The 10,945-nt window shown below is 42.7% G+C and overlaps 1 protein-coding gene and 1 pseudogene across 1 annotated transcript in view; one reads left to right on the top strand and one right to left on the bottom strand.

The window, feature by feature from the left end:
- The window catches only part of rnf25 (ring finger protein 25), a 30,421-nt gene that overhangs the window by 8,088 nt on the left and 11,388 nt on the right, over positions 1-10,945 (bottom strand). The window lies entirely within an intron of this gene.
- On the top strand, positions 1,237-7,950 carry LOC120574232 (annotated as a pseudogene).

Genomic DNA, 10,945 nt, shown 5'->3' on the forward strand with positions numbered 1-10,945 from the left:
GCGTTGCTTGTTCGCGTTGCTCGCGTTGACTCTGTAACGGCCCTTAGGTTTATACTTGTGTGCTGGTGTCTGCGTCGTTCTAGCGTATCTCTTTAGAGATAAAGGAATAGCAGGGCCAGCGTGTGGTTGTTAGCCATGAATTTAATTTGGTGTTGCAGCTACTCACTATGGCCACAGGAGGGCAGTGAACACTCATGATTCTAAATCAGTCAGACAGACGATCACTCCTTTTTGTAATACTCACACTAATATTATATAAATTGTTATTAATATTGATTATACTAATATTCAACACTGTGTTGTGAGGCCCATGCATATAATCAAAAATATTTTTTGTTTTCATTTATTTGGTTATTTTAATTACTTATTATTTCTATTGTTATTATTTTGTTCATATTATTATTATTTTTGTACGTTTTTCTTTTTTAAAGAAAAAGATTTAACTGGAGGAGTATTTTCATCATTTTTAATCGCGAGTATACGTTGCCCTCTGGTGGCCAAAAATTGTAACTACAACTGTTGTAAACGTTTTATTTTGAATATTTAACCGGAAGTCGTTCTATTCCAAATAAATCTAACTTGACACCGGTATGGTTGTAGTTACTCATTGTGGCCACTAGATGGCAGCTATACTCGTAATGTAGTGATCATGTATGCTTCACATTAATGGTTAGTAAATGTCATAAAACTATTGAAACAACTCGTTATTAATACAATTATGACAAATATGGATGCTATCATTGTGTTTGTAATACTCACAATAATACTGATGTGTACATGTTGATGTCAATAACGTTTTAACTAACAGTAATACAGTGTAAAGCCACAAAATTAAATTGAGTGTTGCAGTTCCCCACTGTGACCACTGGGTAGCGGTAAAAATTCATGATTGTAAATACACTCAGGTCAGTTGTCAAGCTCACTAGTGTTATGACAGATAACAATATACAATGTGAACCTTCAAAATAAAACTATTAGCACCAGTAAGGAACGGAAACCACCGATGCGGGTTTTTAACGATAGGGGGCAACGTTAAGCGTTTTGCGATACGGTTTGCCGGAAAACTCTTTCCCAAGAAAAAGAAGAAGAAGACCACAACGAAGAAGTAAACCCGCGATATGCAAGCGACAATCATAAAAGAATAACGTTATTTCAAATTCATAAAAGAAGAGTTTTACTGTTAATAGCATCATTGTTTTTATAGATATATATATATATATATATATATATATATATATATATATATACATCTAAGACACAATGCGTACTTGTGCACAGACGCGTGCGACGTGATAGCATGACAAAACAAATCCAAAGTTGAAATGTTTTACTCACACTAGCTAGCTAGTTCGTTGTTTCTGAAGAAAGTCCACGAACATGGAGGAAATTGGGATGGAATCAGACTCAGCCGAGATTTCGGGATCCGCACCACAACAAGGGTTGCTGATGCTTGGGAAACTGTCACTTCAGCTTTGTTAGTGGGGCTTCATCACTGGACTCACGTAGCGAACATGAAGGGAACCCCAAGTCGCCACCGGACTGCATTCAAATATTTCATGATTGAATGATTACTTGCTTGTAGCAATGGCCCATACCCGGTGGGACATGACGTAGGACAGTTCACTACTTAGTAGGAAGTATTCACATTGAATTCGGCATGTAGATGTAACGCTGTCTTTGCCTTTCTCTTTATTTGTCTTTGTCTTCCTGTTGGGTCTTTTTTAACGTTACGAGCTGTTTGCCTGCGTCTCCGTGCACAAAAAAACCCCCAGACCAAAACCAAGGACAGTTTACTTGGGTTCAGGATCAGGTCTTGAGTTGAAGTCAACCACATGATGCAGGTGGCTGGCTCTATCCCTGGCAGGCACACCTTGAAAAGTGTCCAGTGTATGAAATGTCTTTGGTGCGGTGTATCTTCTAGTTTTTCATTTGAGATCAGCATGGACAGATTAGTACATTTATAGATATTAGATTGCACACTAGATTGCAGCCCTGTAGTGACTGTACTGACTTATCTTGGTCTATTTTTGTAGGTGTCTCCTGGCTGCTCTGTGACAGAGCAGAGCCTCTCAGACTCGTTGGCCCTGCTGTGTAGTCAGGGTCTGGGCCGGCTGCTGGGCGGCTGGCTGCTGGAGACTTTGCAGTTGCGTCTGTCCTCTATTGTGGTTCCCGAGTTCTGGTCCGGACTGAAACAGCCGGAGAACGAGCTGGAGGAGAGAGGCAGGGCCTGGGTTCTCCTCACTGCCTTTCGGACTCTATTAGGCCGATTGGAACCTTTCCTTGGCAAGTAGAAATAAATCTTATGTAGTCGATAAGTTCAGTACTGATTTATATCAGGGCAGCAACATTATTCAAACATCCCTTCTTCTTCTTCCTCCTCCTAGGTGGTTTGGAGAGGCTGGGGACGTGGCAGAACGAGGGCCGTGCCAGTCTTTGTGGACCGGGACCTGGGGGCCTCCAGGAGCGGGCCTTTACCATCATCAGGGCCCTCCTCCTCTTCTCCCCCTCCCCTGTTCTCCAGGAGCGAGTGCTGGAGTTTTACAGCAGGACCTTCTCCGTCTATATGAACCAGGAGGGGCAGGCCGAGGACGGGGCCGAGGTTTCAGACGGCCCCGAGCGAGGGGTCTGTTCAGGCTGCGGGGTCCCAACGCAGCAGTGCTGGTGTAAGGAGGCCCGTGGAGCGGCTGCAGGAGCTCAGCCACATACTGTGAGGGGACCAATAAACACCGCTGACCGTTTCCAATGCACACATCATTCATAGCTTTTTCTAATATTTCTAATGTCTATGGAGGAATACTGTTTTGTCGGTACCCCTCTGCGCACTAATCAACACTTTTGTGTTGACAGTGGATTAAATGATTTGTTGGTTTGGAAGAAGATTAAACATACAGAATATATATCAGCTTTATACTTACTAAATAATAACAAAATACCTTTTTTTTAATGGATGGTATTAACCAGATTAACACAAAACGACACTATGCGTGTCATGTATGTGTTATGTGCTTCTTATGAGCATGAGTGGTTGATTTATTTGATGTGGTTGTAGTTCCAAACTGCAGCTGCTGGAGTGGGTCAGCTCCGAGGCCGTCACCTCCATCCTCCACAAGCTCATCGAGCAGCGAATGGAGCAGCACTGCAGGGGCGAATACGAGCGCTCCTTCCTGCTGGAGTTCCAGAAGGTAAAACATGGACCTGTGAATGTCGACGTTAAGTCTTGTCTGGATAAAACCCCTCGTTAGCGGTTTGCTTTTGAGTTGCCTTCATTTTGAATATGTTTTGTGTGAGCAGTGGCTGGAGCTGGTGCTAGGCTGGCTGAGCAAAGTGTTTGCGAGCGAGGTGGACAGAGAAGGTGTGGTACCTGTTCCCAGTGTTCCCAGTGTTCCCAGTGTTCCCAGTGTTCCCAGCATCCAGGCCGGGCAGCCTGGCAGCTCTGTCCTGAAGCAGTGGAGATGCCACATGCACCAGTTCTTCTGCAGGATCTACGTCAACATGAGGATCGAGGAGCTCTTCAGTATAATCAGAGGTGAGAGTGAGAACGGTGTTTTATTGTCGTTATTTTAAAGTGTCCCAGCATGTCTCGGAGGTTCGCCTTTGATGATGCTAGGCTAGCAGTTCCCCCCTGCTTCCAATCTTTGTGCTAAGCTAGGCTAAATACATCCTGGACTTATCTTAAATGAACCTTTTGAGCAGCACAGTGGCCCAATGGTTAGTATTGTGGCCTCACAGCAAGAAGGTACCGGGTTCAAACCCTGGTCGTCCCGGGCCTTTCTGTGTGGAGTTTGCATATTCTCCCCGTGTGTGCGTGGGGACTAAAAATATGTTCCCCTCCCTACCAAGCTAATGTGTGGTGAGCGTCTGGCGTCTTAAGGCTGCCGTGCATCACCCAGGTGGGTGCTACACATTGGTGGTGATAGAGATCCCCCCCCCCCCGAAGCGCTTTGAGGGTCTATGATAACGCGCTATATAAATGTAATGAATTAAATTTCAATTAATTAACCTCTGTCCACCTGAAATCAGGGAAATGTAGTTTAGTTAGAAGCAGAAATGTTCTAATTTTCGACTTTTTCATCCCACATTCTACTTATTGTGCTTATTTCAATGTTCCCCATCTCTTCTTCAGATTTCCCAGAATCTAAAGCAGCCATTGAAGATCTGAAGTTTTGTCTGGAAAGAACCAACCAGCGACAGCAGCTCCTCACCTCATTAAAATCTGCTTTTGAGAGCCGTCTGCTGCACCCGGGTGAGTTGGCTGCTGGAACGAAAGTACCGTACAGTATTTCTTTAGTTAGAACACAGCAGCAGAAGGAGATACTTTAAATTGAGTTGTGATTGTCCTGTTTTTGTCTTACCATCCATTCTTAGGAGTTCACACATCGGACATCCTCACGGTTTACATCTCAGCCATCAAAGCTCTCAGAGAGCTTGACCCATCCATGGTCATCCTGCAAGTTGCCTGCCAACCAATCCGCAAGTACCTCAGGTGAGTCCATTATTATTTTAAACAGGAGATTCAATTGTTTGTTGTCATTTCTATAAGCGTGCTTCACATGAAGTTAAATTCTTCCTGGCTGATATCTTTAATCTCTCCCTGATCTTTGTGCTCTGCTTTGGTAACAAACTTTATTTATACAGAGCACTCTTTAAACTCTCGGCATAAAACTTTTGAGCCGGTCAAAACAAACAGATAAAATAAGGAAGCTGCTACTTTTCTAATCATTACGGTTGAGTTTTGTTGAATCTTCTGTGGCGTGTTTAAGGACCCGGGAGGAACACTGTGAGGGCAGATCGTGGCCGGTCTGACTGGAGACGCTGAGGGCTGCACAGATTTGGCCTCGAGCTGTCCGAGAGGGGACCCGGTGACTCTGGAGATGCAGGACAGTGACGAAGAAGGCAACGCACCCAGAGGACTGGACTCCAGACCGGGACGGGCCTCCCGGTCAGTAAACGCATTCTTTGTTATTTCTGCCGCTTGTATTCATCGTCCCACTGGATTTTACTGAATCAAAAAAAAAAACTTTTCAGATAAGATGGGCTCGGAACGTAGGTCATCAGACATCATCAGCTTGCTGGTCGTATCTACGGCAGTAAGGACATCTTCATAGACGAATACAGAGCCGTGGCTGGCCGAGACTGCTGCACCAACTCAACTACAACACTGCCAGGTACAACTGAACAAGCACACTTTGATTAAAGGGTCAGGTTTCTCGTCTTTTCTCCCCATACATATAATCAAATTAAGTACAGAAATGCCTTAGTATAGTCTGCTGTCCCACATATATACAAAACAGACGTAAAACCTACCCATCATCAATCATCCCACCAGACCAGACCACCACAAAACAAAAGCAGCTTAAAAATAAAATAAACCTAGACACAACGTGCTACAAAATGATAACTTGTATGTTATTTACAAGTTGGAAACGGATAATATTGATAACTCGAATATGACAAGAACCAGCATAATGGCGGGTGGCTTTTCTTAGACTTTGCTGGAAAAATGTACAAATTGAAATCAAGTTGTTTTTTTTGTTTCCGATTGGGCTATGTCCAAAATGTCAACTCTTTATATAGTCTTGTCCTGTTTTGTGTGTTTGCAGGGAAATTCGTACGTGGGAGCTGCTGGAAGCTCAGGTTTGGGGAGTCTCACATGCATTACCGCGAGGTCATGCTGAAGGTAAACACTGCCTGACACAATGTTTAATTTAATGCAGTGTAGTCTCCCTTTTAATACTGTTGACATATGCATTTTTTTATATCCTCCTGGGAACTGTGGAGAATTTAAGTCAGTCTAGTTATAGTATGTAGTTTCCCCCACCTGTCCTAAAGAAAAGTCCCAATACATATTAATGGATGTTTAAGTAGACACGTAAGTTAAATAAAGTAAAAGTAGCTGAAATGATTTGTTGAGTTACAGTAAATTGGCATAGTTTTTTTTTACCTCTGGCTCTGTACATTTTCAACACCCCCCAAAGACCCCACAAATAATAGATTAATCTAAATGATAGCAGCTAGACTAATCAGTAATAAAACATTGTCAGCCCTAGCTGACGCGCCACACATCCCTACCTTCTGTCTTGTGTCCAGGACATGGCGGACTCTCGGAGGATCAACAGTAACATCCGCGAGGGAGGAATCGAGGCTGCGCAGGACGAAGCAGCCGCCTCTGTCCCTGTCCTCCATCATCCTGTCCTCTGAGTTCTGGCCTTCGCTAAAGGAGGAGAAGCTGAGCCCTCCGCTCATCTGCCGGGCCATGGAGGCCTACACACACCGCCACGAAACTCAAGGTGGAGTTCACCTGCCGCCATTGGCTGTTCTGTTTGTTACACCGGGGTGGTTCTGCATGTTCTAGGTTTTATAAGTGTATCACAACCATCCTTTCTTTATTCATTATTTTGATACAATCTGAAAATCAACTGGTAAAGTTCAGACATGAAACTTGATGCATCATCATATGGAAATGCATTTTTACACGAGCGCTCTTTTGAAAACCTTCACCGACAGCTGAGGTTTCAGAGTTGGCTGCTAAACAGCAACATTTTAAATGCTAGAAACAACTTTCGTGTTACACATCGCATACAATGTTCAGCCTCCATGTTTGCTAATAGCTTCCTGAGGATTAGAGTCTGAGACACCACAGACCACAGCATCTCATGACTTGTTCTTGTACGCACTACCACAAAAACTTTAAAAGCAGTTTGACTTGCTCTCACCGTGTCATGCTTGCAGTTATCTCTCTTTTTGTCATGAGCCCTTTGTGTGTGTGCGTGAGACTAGTTTAGCAATCCTTACATCATGTATAATTCTTTTAGACCCCACAACATACCCATCGCTGTGCTGGTCTATATTGAAACTTGTCCTCTGTGTTTCAGGCCATGAGGACGCTGAGCTGGAAGCCTCACCTGGGCTCAGTCACTCTGGACCTGGAGCTGGAGGACCGCACCCTCACCAACCTCACTGTCTCCCCATCCATCGCTGCAATCATCCTGCACTTCCAGGAGAAAAGTACCATCTTTCATTTTAAAACTGATTTCATGTCTTGGTTTGTTTTCCTCTGTAATTAATGGATTTATTATATTTGGTCTGTGCACCAGAAATGTGGTAAATAGGAATCTGTGGTGTTTTCCTGAGGAGGCCTCATGTAATCATCTTGTGGCTGATATTAACTACTCTTCCAGAATAAACAAAAGTTACTGTTTCTTAAACTTTGCGGATTTACAAAATGAAATTACAACCAGAAATCAGGATAATTTTAAATAGTTACATTCAAAACATTCCACCCTCACCTTTTTATTTTTTTTATTTATTTATTTTTAAACTGGAATTGGTTGCCTATTTGTCATCCAACGTTCTTGGGGCTGGAGGATGGCGCTCGTTGAAGCTGGTGCTGCCCCGGGGAGCGTGGTGCAGCGGAGGCTGGCTCTGTGGCAGCAGCAACGCGTTGAGGGGAGAGGCGGGAGGCCGCTATTATGTGGTGGTGACGGGCCGTCCCCAAAGAGAAGATGGAGAGAGGCGGTGATGCTGATCGCGACAGCGACGAGGGAGAGGGACTCCAACACAACCACCCAGTCTGAGCAGAGGGAGGGAGGCGGTGCGTTAGGTGTACTACCCCCACCTACACACACACACACACACACACACACACACACACACACACACACACACACACACACACACACAAAAGATAACTATGAGTACCTGAAGATGCATCTTCAACGCTTCGTTCTCTTGTCTCTGCAGTTGTTCTGGCCCCCATCCAGGCCAGCGCTGACCAACCTGGACATAGCATGACGCTTGGACCGCATCCACTCTATGTCTGGATGTTCGTTGCCACGGGACCCGTCGTCAGAGATGGATGTCAACGAGCTGGAGGCCTTCCTGCAGAGGAAGGTCAGGGAGCATCATCAGCTGATGGTCTCTGCAGGTCTACAGACTCCCAAATCCAACTGATGAAGAGAGCATGAGAGCGAAACAAGGAGAAAAAAACTGCCTCAAGTGACGCTGCATTCAGGTGCTGTGAGAAATATAGGACAATATTGTTCTCCCTCAGCTTTAGGGAAGGAACACTACTTAAACTTCTAATTGCAGCTATCAGTAAATTCCTGTTTGTTCTGCGTACAGGGACCCTGTTTTTCTGGATCAATTCTGACATCAACCCACCAAAAGTATCAGTAGCCGAAAGAAGGGAAGTTCTTCACTTTCAAAGTAATCCAACAAAATTTCCACCAGCATGTCAAAACTGGATTTTCTTGTGATAAGAATGCAGCAATAATTTTATGAGGGTTAGTCCTCTAAAGGTTTGTTTTTTCAAAATAAAAAGCACCTCCACCCCCTTTAGCATCAGTGCAGACAGTTTTGATGCTGCAACCACAGTTGTGGAAGTTATTGGTGTTGAACACAGACATATAATACTCATGTATAAGTATAAAGCTCTTAAATATGTCTCCTATGTTTGTCTAAACTGAGTCAACCAGGGACATACATTACACTTATAAATTGATATTTCCATTTCACATTTCATTTCCAGAAGTTTCCAGCAGTGACCTTCAAGCTGTTGCACTACTCGAATGGACATCTATCTGCAGTTAGGAAAACACATTACCTTATCTCCTCCAAGCCACAGTTTACAGGAGTTTTTTTTTAACCCATTTTGTATTAATAATCTGAATATGCAAAGTAACCAGTGTAAATAAAGGTATCAAATAAATATGTAGTGCAGTTAAAATACCACATATATACCTTGAGTATGTAGTTGGAGTAGTAAGTAGCAAAAATGTGAAATACTAAACACCCTTCAAAATTGTACCTTGGTAGCAGTACCTGGCAGGAATTGCAAACTTGGTTAATTCCAACTTTGTTTTTTCCCTTGCCTACATGTTACTTTGATGTAGTATTCCTCTCTCGATGAAGGATTAAAAGCGGAACCCAGAAAAATTTTTTTCGTCATAATATTATTCAGGACGATTTCCTTGGCGGTGATAATATGAGTTCGCTTAGTTTAAAGGTCCCATATGGCCAGGTAAAGTAAATTCGTACTGGATTACAAAGCAGGTCAAGGTGCTATATTGATACCGGGGTTATCAAAACGCTCAATCCACAGAAACAGCTTCCTTATTCAGAAACTACTGGCCTGGAACGAAGCCGCTGGGACTTCTTACCAGTAATGTCACAACTATCCCTCTGTGTGTGTGTGTGTGCGTAGGTATATATTATGAAATGTATGTTGAAAGGGACAGAGTAGAGACTCAGGAGAGCGGATGTCTGACACCCGGAAACACTGGACTAAGTAAGGAGGTGTTCGTATTTTAAAATTCCAAAGTAAAACCATTTGATGTTGATAGTTGCCGGCGTTAAGAAAGTATAAACTCACTCAATTATCAATCAGTATGTAAGATAACATGTACATTGCAGTACACATTTTTAGAACGCATAAGGGAGAATCTAACGTAGAAGGTGTTGTTGTTTGAATTGGTTTAAATAGGCAGCTTAGTCGCTTCTTGGTGCTCTTCTTATTTGGGAACAGGTTGATCCTCTTCGTAACCTTGGCGAATTATGGTTCCACCTGAAGCACCTCACCTGTGGGGAGGATATATTGTGATACAGACAGTAACTCTGGATTTATTGCACTTTGGACCATTAGCATAAGGAAACAGATTTATATTTAAAAACATATCAATGACTTAAACGTTTCATGGGCTTGTAATTTGTAAAGGTTACACCACATATTGTAGTCTTGGATTATTACTGTATTTACCCTCCTAGGTTTGAACTGGAAATAAGGTATACAGACATTGAGTGCACCTTTCATGTACTCTGTTAGTGTGTCAATATCAGCTTCTAATATTTTAGTAACAATGGCAACCAGTTCCCCTTTCAGTGGTAACTTAAGTTTACTGTAATTAAGAAAAAACACAACTAAAACATACGCGAGCAGAACGATGTGGTTCATTAGGTGCAAAGTTAAAGGACCGTACCAGAGTTTTTCATGCTTTTAGCTCATTCACTCACATGATCACATACAGTTCACATTTCAAAAACAGATTGTTGTGTTTTTAATCAACTTTGTACAGGCAGCAGTTGTTTCTGCTTGTTCTTTGTCTAGTTTTCTTATATCACTAATATTAAAATCAATGGTGTAGAGAATTTGAAAAATAATTGAGTTAGTTTACACATGATGTGCTCTGACTCTTTTGTGAAGCTATGTTATCACTTTTGCCGCGGAAATGTAGTGACACTCTTCACTTTTTATTATGTTTTGGTGATGGTATTGTAATCAGCTGGTTAATAGATGAAGAAAAGAGTCATTAGTTGCAAGTCCTGTAAACTTCACTAGTAATTTAGTTATTCTTGAAACCACAATAGGTAGTTGGGCTAAAAGATTGTGAATTAAAATGCCAATGTTTCGGTGAATACGCTCTTGGTGTCAGGGCAACTCAGTCTGATAATGTCTTTGTTTCAATAGAAATTTGAAGATGATGATTGGCACTCTAACTGAAAAGGCTATCAATAAGGGATACCTTCGAAAATATTAGGGATTTATAGGGAAGCATTTTCAACAGCAATCTTATAGTAAACTAAGGCAGTTAGTGTAGCAGAGATGACTCACTGACTAAACTCTCCACATCAGGCTGCCCTACTGCCAGCAGAGCAAACATTTGAAAACACTCCGCTGTAACGCTTTTAAATGTGATTCGTGGAAATCGGCAAAGAAATTCTAAAAAACACCAGAATGATCCTTTAACTCATGTAACCTCCCAGTTGCTGGGCATACGTGCAGCCGCGCTGACAGACTGTAAATCCCTCTGCCTTGTTCTCCATCTCAATAACCAGCAGGCAGGCAGAACCAGCTGCCACCTGTTGGTTGGTAACTCTTTACGTAGGTAATAGCCGTGATGACCTGCTTGAAACACTTGCATCTGCAGTTTGAAACACAGAACACACTTTT

This window comes from Perca fluviatilis, chromosome 15 (assembly GCF_010015445.1).
Source record: "Perca fluviatilis chromosome 15, GENO_Pfluv_1.0, whole genome shotgun sequence".
NCBI lineage: Eukaryota > Metazoa > Chordata > Actinopteri > Perciformes > Percidae > Perca > Perca fluviatilis.